The sequence below is a fragment of the Mus pahari genome, chromosome 3 (assembly GCF_900095145.1).
Source record: "Mus pahari chromosome 3, PAHARI_EIJ_v1.1, whole genome shotgun sequence".
In the NCBI taxonomy this organism is placed as follows: domain Eukaryota; kingdom Metazoa; phylum Chordata; class Mammalia; order Rodentia; family Muridae; genus Mus; species Mus pahari.
Genome location: NC_034592.1, coordinates 86306695 through 86316692, shown reverse-complemented (window position 1 = coordinate 86316692; position 9998 = coordinate 86306695).

Sequence of the window (9998 nt, the reverse complement as noted above, 5' to 3'; positions counted from 1 at the left end):
GTGCTGAATGAAACCATGTAAGGGAACCTTTATCTGCTTTGATCATAACTGCCTCCTCCTCCTCCTCCCCTTCCCCTCCCCATTCCTCTTCCTCCTCTGCTTTAAGACAGTTTTGTGTATCCCAGGCTGTCTTTGAACTCACAATATGGCAGAGAAGGACCTTAAATTCTTGATCTCCATGCCTCTACTTCCCAAGTGCTAGGGTTCCAGACATGTTCCCTATGTCCATTCTATGAGGATATGAGACTTGAACCCAGGGCTTTCAGCATCCTAGGCAAGCACTCTACCATCATAGCTTAGCTCTCTTTCTATGTAATGCACACGAGCTCCTTTACGGTACAGTTTTGTTTTGTTTTGTTTTGTTTCTGTAAATTAACCTCCCCTTCCAGCATCCAACAGAGCAGACAGCACAAACAGGCCTTGGATAAGAGCTGCTACTGAAGACCCATGACTAGCCTCTGCTCCGTTTCTGAGTTCGTTTTCAACTATGCTGCAGCAGCTGTCCAAGCAGGGTCACCTGTAGAAAAGACTCAGGGAACAAAGCCATTGGCTCCCTTGGGATCCAACTTCTACTGTAATGTTCCCCGCCTCAGTCATTATTTAGGGATGGTAGCGTGAAGCCTGAAGAATGGCTCCTTAAATTCCTTAACAGCACTTCCTCAGAAGATGCCTCCTGAGGGCTGGAAAGGCGGCTCTGTTCCCTGGTTGTGACCGCTCGCAGCCCTGGCAGAGGACCCAGCACACACATGAACCCCAGTTCCAGAGGACCCAGCACACACATGAACTCCAGTTCCAGGGCACCCTATGCCCTCTTCTGGCTTTCATAGACATCAAACACATACATGGTACACATACACGCATGCAGGAAAACACTTAAACACACATTTAAGAGGAAGATGCAGCCCAATTCTCCCTCTCTTGAGCAAGGTGGGCCTTAAGGATAGTTTCCCATGAATGGGATGTTGCAAAAGGCTGTTAATTTTGAGGCTATAAAAGACATGGATATGGCTATGGTGTTCTGGGGATCTTTCCATCAGCTCCTGGAGAGACCCACACGGGCACAGAGAATTCCTGCCCACAGATAATGAATGACCGACCATCTTGGGTGAAGATGCTAAGCCACCAGATGACTACAATCACAACCAAACCCTGCTTGTGATCTTGGGAGAGATTGTCAGCCATAGCCACTCAGCTCAGCTCTTCCCAGATTCCCAAGCCACAAAATCTAGGCTACAAATGTTTGCCTTAAACCACTAACTTTGAGGCAGCAACTTAGAATGCAGCAGTAGCTAACTTAGATGATTTGCACTCTTGAATATGTGTAGAAAAGAAGAGAGTGGAAAGGTTCTTCCAAGAAAGAGCTCTTGTATTCTAGAATGGAAAACAGAACTTGGCTCACCATGGGGATGTGGGGTGTGGGGCATGGGTGTTTATGAAGTCAGTGCACATATGTACAAAGGAACCCAGAAGAACTTTCTAATCCTCTAGAAGAAGAAAAGTGGGCAGCTTGAATCCCAGAGCAGGGTCCTGCCTGCTTCTCCTTGCTGTGATGGAGTAATGACAAAAAGCAACTTGAGGAAGGCCTTGTTTGGGGTCACAGTCCCAGAGGCACATAGCACACTGGGGCAGGACAGGAGGACTGGGACAGCGGACAGGGAAAGCATGGTGGCAGAGTGAAAGTCCTTGGCCCACACACTCAGGACACACAGCATGAACAGAAAGGAGGGCTGAGATGTAAAACCTTAAGGCTTGTCCTCCAGGAAGGCTCTACTTCCTAAAGGTTCCACAACTTCCCCAAAGAGAGCTGCTAACTGGTGACCACGTGTTTGATCATATGACCCTTTGGGGGAACATTTCACATCCAAACTAAAACATATAGAGAGACTTTTACCCTAGATTTGCATCCACCCAACTTGTGAGAACTAACTTTTTCTTGTTTGTAAGCCACTGAGCCTGTGGTATTTTGTTACAGTAGCAGAAACTAAGGTGGGAGAGGGAGCTGATCTTGGGAATCTCATGTTTGCAGACTTCTCTGTAACTCTCAGGCAGCCCTAAATGAACTGTGAACATCAGGGTTCAGCCCAGCTTTAAGTAGCCCTATATAGATTAATGTATTTAATGTATTTAATCCTCACAACCACTCTGTATGATCATCCCAGCTCTGTGAATGAAGAAACCAAAACACTGAGCAATTCAGCAACTCTTCAGGCAGACACTTCCCTATAGAAAAAAAGGCCCTGGGCTCAGATGAAGGTTCACTTCCTGATGCTATTTGAGCAGATGTTATTTCACTTAATCCCAGATATAACCCAGCCAAGAATAGATCAAGGCCTCCTCTTTTTAAAGATAACAAAAGTGAGACCTGGGGAGCTTACAAGATTTGCTTGGGTCCCACAGGAAGTGGCTGGTGTGGATTTCACAGCCTCCTTTTCCACAGCACCCAGCTCCCTCCTGTTCCCACCATGCCCTTGAGACTCTTGGCTTCCCACGTGTGTTTGCCAAATCCAGAAAATCCACAGGGCCCTGGCCAGATGCCTAAACGAAAACTGAGGTGACAGCCTTGAATTCACATGTCCCCAGACACCCATCAGCAGTTTCCTGCACCCAAATCCATGTGCTTCCAAGGCTGTCTTGGAGAGAGAGAGAAAGAGAGAGACAGAGACAGAGACAGACAGAGACAGAGACACAGAGACAGACAGACAGAAAGAGAGAGGAGACAAAGCAAGCTGAGGGGCAGAGGATGCTGGGGCAGTCAAGCCAGCCACTGGGAACCCAGAAGCACTTGTCCCCGAGCCCTTCTTGAGGACAGGGCTGCCTCTAGGCCTGGGAGATGGAAGAGAGGTCTCACCTGACTGTCTGCTAGGAAAAGGACCACTCCAGAGGAAGTCAGGCTAGCCCCGGGACAGGCTTAAATGAGAGGAATGATCGGATTCCAGCATATCCAGAGGCAGTGTTACCACCAAAGGTTACACAGCTGTCTGTGGTCTGTGCTCCTCAGTCTGGTGAAATAATCTGGGATGGTGTCAAGCGTGGAGAAGGATGCAACACAACCACAATTCCGGTAAGAGTGTAATATGGCACCTTCGCCTTGAAAGTGGGCTAGGAAGGATGTCTACCACTGTTCAATATACAGTGGCTATAAAATCTAGTCATTCCATGCTTAGGTAGTAATGTAAGATAAGTGAAGGCTTACACACACACACACACACACACACACACACACACACACACACACACACGCCCCACTTCAAACAACTATACCATATACATTTTTAGAGCATCTTTATTTGTATTTGTTTTAAACTAGAAACAGTTCAAAGTCCATCAACTGGTGAATTCATTAAAAAGTTATGGTATATCCATTCAGTGAAGTATTGCTGGCACTGAGAAAAACAAAAACAAAAACAAAAAAACTCTACTGGTACAACAATATAAACATCTATCCTCTCTTTCCTTGAGGCAGTGCTTCACCATGTAGCCATGGTTGGTCTGTAACTCACTATGTAGACCAGGGTGGGCTGGAACTCAGAGAGAGCTGTCTGTCAAATCTACCTGAAATGCAGCATGCTGGGCACAAACGCCAGAGTAAAAGATTGTGTGCTACCTAATTTATACAAGAATTATAGGGAGAGTAAAGATGGGCAGTCGCCCAAGGATCTGTTCGTTTACTATGTTACCAGCTGGAAAATAGGCATAGAGGGATTCTCTATAATTTTGTAAATCTAAAGATTTTAAAAACCTAAAACTATGTCAATTTTTTCCCCTATTTATCAAGAGGCAGTTTTTAAAAATCTCCAGAGTAGGATACAGTGTTTGCAGTACATATACCCAATAAAGAGGTAATTTCCAAAGCCAGCAAAAAGGCTCAGCATGTGAAGATGCTTGCCACCAAGCTGATGGCCTGGGCTCAGTCCCGGGGACCTATGTCATGGAAGGAGAGAACCAACTTCTGAAAACTGTCCTCTGAACTCCACCTGAGCTCTGTGGCATATGTGCCATGCTTCCACACGCAAAATAAACACAATAAAAATGCATTTCTGCATTATGTAAGGATTTACAAATTAATAAGAAATCTATACGGAGGAATATATGTACATTATAAAGACACAAATGTACACCCATCTTTAAAAAAATTCAACATAAAAGAACAAATTTCTTTAAAGCACCTCGTAAAATACGGACAGACACAGAAAGTACGCAGTTTTGTTAGTCATCAGGGATATGCAAAACAACAGCACAGTGAGATGCTGCCAGAGACTTAAAAGAACTTTTATAATTAAGAAACAATAATCCCAAGGTCTGTTAAGGATCTAAGTTGATACAGGGCTTTCATACGCTTTGGTGGAAGTCTGTTTTGGAAAATTCTACCAACCATGAAAATTTGTGTGCCTTCTGCTTCTGGGTATACATAACTAAGAAAATAGAAGACATATTTACCAAAAGAAATGTACAGAGATGTGATGACAGTGTTATTGGTGATGTCCCAAACAGACAGGAATCAAAGGACAATAAACACTGTTGCACGTGTAGTACAGACTAGTATGTAATAGTGAAAATGGAGACACCACCACCATTCAGGATGTGCTAGCCCAGCTTGGCTTAAACATAGCAGCCCGCAGAATTCATTAGATGACAGAAGCTAAAGAGCAGTCACCTCAGGGAAGGGACAGATGACAGAGAGGGGACCCTATATAGGTGGATTCTAATGCATCAAGGTCTAGAACTTTCCTCATATATGCTACACTTCAAAAATGCTCAGTTTCTAGTCTTTTGGAAGGTGGGCAATAGAGAAATAAGAGTATTTTTATATTATTTGAAATCCCTCAGTTTTGAACACAATCTATGCAAAGCACTTCTGTGTTGGGGAGTTCTTTTGTAAGTTTGATGTTTCCAATTACGTGCGTGTCTATGTGGGAACATACGCATGAGTTCACAGCACTAGAGGCGACCAGCGGAGTGCACAGGAACCCCTGGTAATGAGATTACAGTCAATTGTGAGCCAGAGGATGTGGGTGATGGGAACCAAACTCCAGTCCTCCTTAAGGGCTGAGTGTCTCTCGGATCCTAGGCCAGCCCTTTGAAATGTGGATATGATGGAAAATTCCGAGGCTGCAGCAGTGAAAGCACCCTAAGCGACTGTGAAAAGTAAACAGTCACAAAAGTCACAGATGACAAACCAACCTCACCTGGTGCAGATCCAAAAGCAAACAACAGAATTTAGCTTCCGAGAAATCAAGCTGAGAAGGTGAAAAATGCATGTTTTATAAGATAATCAAAGCACCATGCCCACCGCGACTGCAGAAGGCGCCTTTTCAGAAAGAGAGCCACGGGTTGCTTTGATGGGCAAGGATGAGGGACAGAAAAGATGCTCTGCATAATGAAAGGGCATGCCATCCAACAGATGAGAATTCCCTTGGACATGAAATGCAATCAAGTCAAGACCCATATTTTATCTCTGCTGGAGGCAGTCTTATTTGTTAGTAAAGTGCTGGGATAATCAACCATTGTTCTCCCTGCCAGGACTGTCAAAACAAATACGAGCTTCTTTGCTCTGTGCTAAAAACGGCTAGCCTTTGGAGAGCAGCTGGGCAGAAAGCAATCTTGTTCCATTTCAGTACATTTTCCCCAAGTATTAGGCTGTCCGAATGCAGCCCACATCAAAGCATCCCCAGCACCCACTGCAGGGACAAGGCTGTCATGAGAACACTTCCTATCAAGCAGGACACACAATGCAGTCATGCTAACCTCATCCCTCCCCATCAAAAGAAGGGAAGACTTTGAAGCATTCAAAGGCTACCCGAAGCCTCATTCTTTGAGGAGCCTTTGATAAACATAAATTATACTGTTCCTAGACTTGCAGAATGCTGTGTATTGATAAGGTTAGATGGGGGGATTAGACATGATCTATGATCTCATGGCTATGGGTACCACCACTGCCTCTGGGACATCCCTTTAGCATCTGCAGGATTAGCTTTCCTGTCAGTGAGTCTGCTATCATCTGAACCTGTCTTGTTTGTGTATTGGTGATTTGCATTCATTACAAGGAACGGCAGCCTGGGTGCAGGTGGTCAGTATGGGGATGCAGGTGGCTAAAAGTTAAAAATCAACTCAATGATTTTAAACAAAAAAAACATTGGATTTAACAGTCAACCAGTGTTGCCAAAAGCTCCAGTTCTTTCTGCTGCTGGGGTCCTCATCTGAAGACCCCTGGTGGCTCTGACATCTGGCTTTCCTTTCAGCTGTGAAAAAAAAAAAACTGGAACTCAGAGCTTTCAACTGTGAGCATCTTCTCACTAGGGAGAAAAGTCTTTTGTGTAGAAGACCTCCCAGCAGATGGAGCACCATGAGTCATGGCCAGAACTAAGGCACATGCCTGTGTCTACAGCAGTCACTGAAAAGGAGAACAGGGTCACACTGCAAACACTGGAGTAATTCATTCTTTCGTCCTCCTGTGCTGAGGTCAGAGCCTGAGGTCTCTGCATAAGTGCTGCACCCCTAAGCTATATCCCTAACCCTGAGGGATTGGGCTCTAAACCTAGGCATAAGATGGTCCTTCTATGACTGACCCGGAGAAGGAAGGGACAGCCACGTGGGTGTGCAGTGTTGTCAGCTAAGAATAAAGGAGAGCAAGGCTGTTTTGCAAGCCACCATTTGTGTCTTCTTCAACTAGGACATGGGATAAGTCTGAGTAAATGGAACTTTCAGCTTCACCGGGGAATATGCAAATTTTTTATTGCAGCTCTGGTGATTTTAAACTACTCTGACATTTATTAATTTCCTGTTTCTACTATTATGCAGAGCAAAACGGCATCTCTGGTATGTTGACATCTAAGGACGTGCCCTGCTTCATGCCCTTAGAAAACTCCTCTGGTTCCTAGCCTCAGAATCTCCCAAGCTAACCCACAGTCATGTTTGTGCAGCATGATCAGCTCCCTAGCCAAAGGCAGTTTGGAGCCAGGATGGACAGTGGGGTGTGGCTGGGCCAATCAGCTTCTCTTCTTGGGGAATTTGGTAAGAGGGCAACATCCAGCTGCCTCCTGTTCTTCAAATGTGATGGAGCCTACAGTAATCCTAGAAGCACGGGGGGTTGTTTTTCTGCCATTTGGGATGAGAATGAAAAGTCGATGTTTGAGAAAATGAATATGGAGTAGACACAAACAAAAAACCAGAAATGAGCTATCTCCAGAAGACAGACAGACAGACACATAGACACACAGAGACACAGATACACATACACAAAGAGAGACACACACAGACACACATGTAGATGCACACACACACACACACACAGACACAGTCAAGCATGCACCCACACACTTTTGCACACACACGTGCACATACTTTTGCACACTCATGCACACACTCATGCACACACTTTTGCACAATTCCAAGCTAGTTTAGAAGCGTTTATAGACTGTTTAGCAAAAAAGACCCCTATATGCCACATGGGGGCACAAATGTCCTATATCAGATCTATAACCCAGGGCCTGGCAGAATGTTAGGGTCCTCATTAAAGACTTCCAGATCTCATTTTACAGATCTCCATGTATGAAAAGCAAGGAGAGTCACACCTGTCAAAAATTTACCTCTCTGATGACAAAGGTTGCCTCTGATCAGTTGAAACCCTCCCCCTTGCTCAGTTTCTAAGGCCCTAAATAGCGTTCCACAAAACACTCAGCCGCAACATACTGCATTGCGTGTTGTGTTGTGTCTTGAAAGGGTGGGAGTAGGATTTGTGTATTGAGTTCCAACTGTTTGCTTTTCATGTGTTGTTGAGTTGAAACCTCACCCCATGCTGGGTACTGATCATTATAAAACCATTTTATCAGCAAGGAAGCAGAGCCTCAGAAAGCACATTGATTTGGCTAAAGTCACACGGCTAGAAAGACGTGAAGGAAGGTTGCACATGCAGGTTTGGTTGTCGTGACATGGCTGATTTCACTCCTTCCAGTTGTTTGACAGGGGGCCAGGTGCTTTGACTAGGTGTTACTTAGTTGCTTTTCTCACGGTTGTGATAAAATGCCTGATTAAAACAACTTTAGGAGCTCCTGGCTCACAGTTTTAAGGGACACAGTTGATCATGGTAGGGAAGCACCGTGGCAAGAGGATGGGACGATCTGACTATATCGCACCGGCAATCAGAAAGAGATGAATGGCATTGATCTTTGCTCCTTTCTTACTCATAGGTTTAGGATGCCAATGCATGGGATGAGCCACCAGCATTCAGGGTGGGCTTTCTCTCCCCAACAAAACATCTCTAGAAAGATACTCTCAGAAGTGTGTCCTCTAGGTAATTTCAAATCTAGTCAGGTTTACAAGGAATTTAGCTAAAATTCCCTATTAAATAAAAACTGGGTGGCTGATGTCCAACTCAGGCATTAGATTTGTGCAACGCATGATATCTTCAGGGCTGGTGTGGTGTGTGTGTGTGTGTGTGTGTGTGTGTGTGTGCATGTTGGATGAATGTGGTAATCTGCTAGCACTTCTGCATTTTCTAAGCTAAGCACTGCTGCATTCAGTAGGAGCATATGATAGCAATCTTTAACATCTTATTTATAATGGTGGGAGAAAAAAAGGCAAAGAAGGTGAGGGGGCCCAGATGTTCAAATGGACTCAGAGCACGCTGCCACCATCTGGCTCTGCCTTTCTCAGCAGTGAACATTTGGAAACATTGATTTCTCTTGACTAATTAAAAGGGATTGGAGTTGTAGAATTTTGGCTTTGTTTCTTTGTCTCCTCCCATCTTTCAACTACTGGGGTTTACATTCTGATGCTGCCAGTTAGTAAGAAGGCTGCATACAAAACAGCCAGCATGGGAACCTGTCAGGATGAGAGTAGAGCAGCGCAGGAGAAACAGTCCCTCCATGTGGCTCATCCCTGGCCAAGCATAGTCCAAATCAACCTTCCTCAACTCTTGATACCCATCCAACATCATAGAGCCTCCCATCTCCAATCCAGAATATATAGCAAGCCAGGTTGAAAAACAATGTTATCTTCTTTTGCTACTGCAAACTCTTTTCTGCCTATTGGATGCTTTGTTACATTTAGATTTTAACAAAAGAAAAACTCTCATGGTTGAATTGTTTCCCTTTATTACAAAGAGATGTTACAGGCTTGTTTAATTCATTGCAGCTTTACAGATGGAAAGAGCAGAAAGAAGACATTTGGTTTTGAGTGTTAAACACTGTCAGGGGCACTTCCTATAAGCCTTGCCAAGGTTGAGGCTGTCTCCGAGAATACAGACTACAGGAAAATGTCTATTAGTCAAAATGTCCTAGGGAATGGGAGATTCCAGGTTATCTCAGAGCTAACCAGAAAATCCTTTTCCCACCAAGCCTTGATACTGGAAAGCGTGGTGAAAAGAATGTGTTGAGTTTCCTGACTTTAGAAGCATAGCTTACCCTAAATTGTAATCGAAAGCATTTCTGATAGTAACAGGTCAGTCAGCCTGGACCCCAATTCCTATTGTCTAAAGAAAAAGAAAGCAAAACATAATAGGAATCAGGTAGAATTCATACTTGGCCCTACGACCCTGCTCAAGCTTTTGAAATGAGCCTTTTCCTCTCCCTATTTTGTTCCTTTCTCCTTGTATATAGAGGAGGAAAAGAAGTTTGCCAGATTGGATGTTTTCTTATATAAATTCCAGTTAAGTCTAGATTTTAAGCCAGACAAAGTGGGATAGTCATGTAATTCCAGTTAATCAAGATGCTGAGGCAGAAGGGCATGAGTTAAGACCAACCTGAGCTACATAGCGAAGTTTCATTTAGTGAATTTAATTTTTTCATTAAGTTGTTATATATACCAAACCAACAACATATGTTTGTGGAATCCATCCTTCTCCACCCAGTCTTCCATCAATTGTATGGAGACCTAGAGAAGTCAGTCTATCCCTCAGCAGCTTCTTCCTTCTCCTTCATTGCCAGAGTACAGACTGACAAATCAATCTCTCTCTCTCTCTCTCTCTCTCTCTCTCTCTCTCTCTCTCTCTCTCTCTCTCT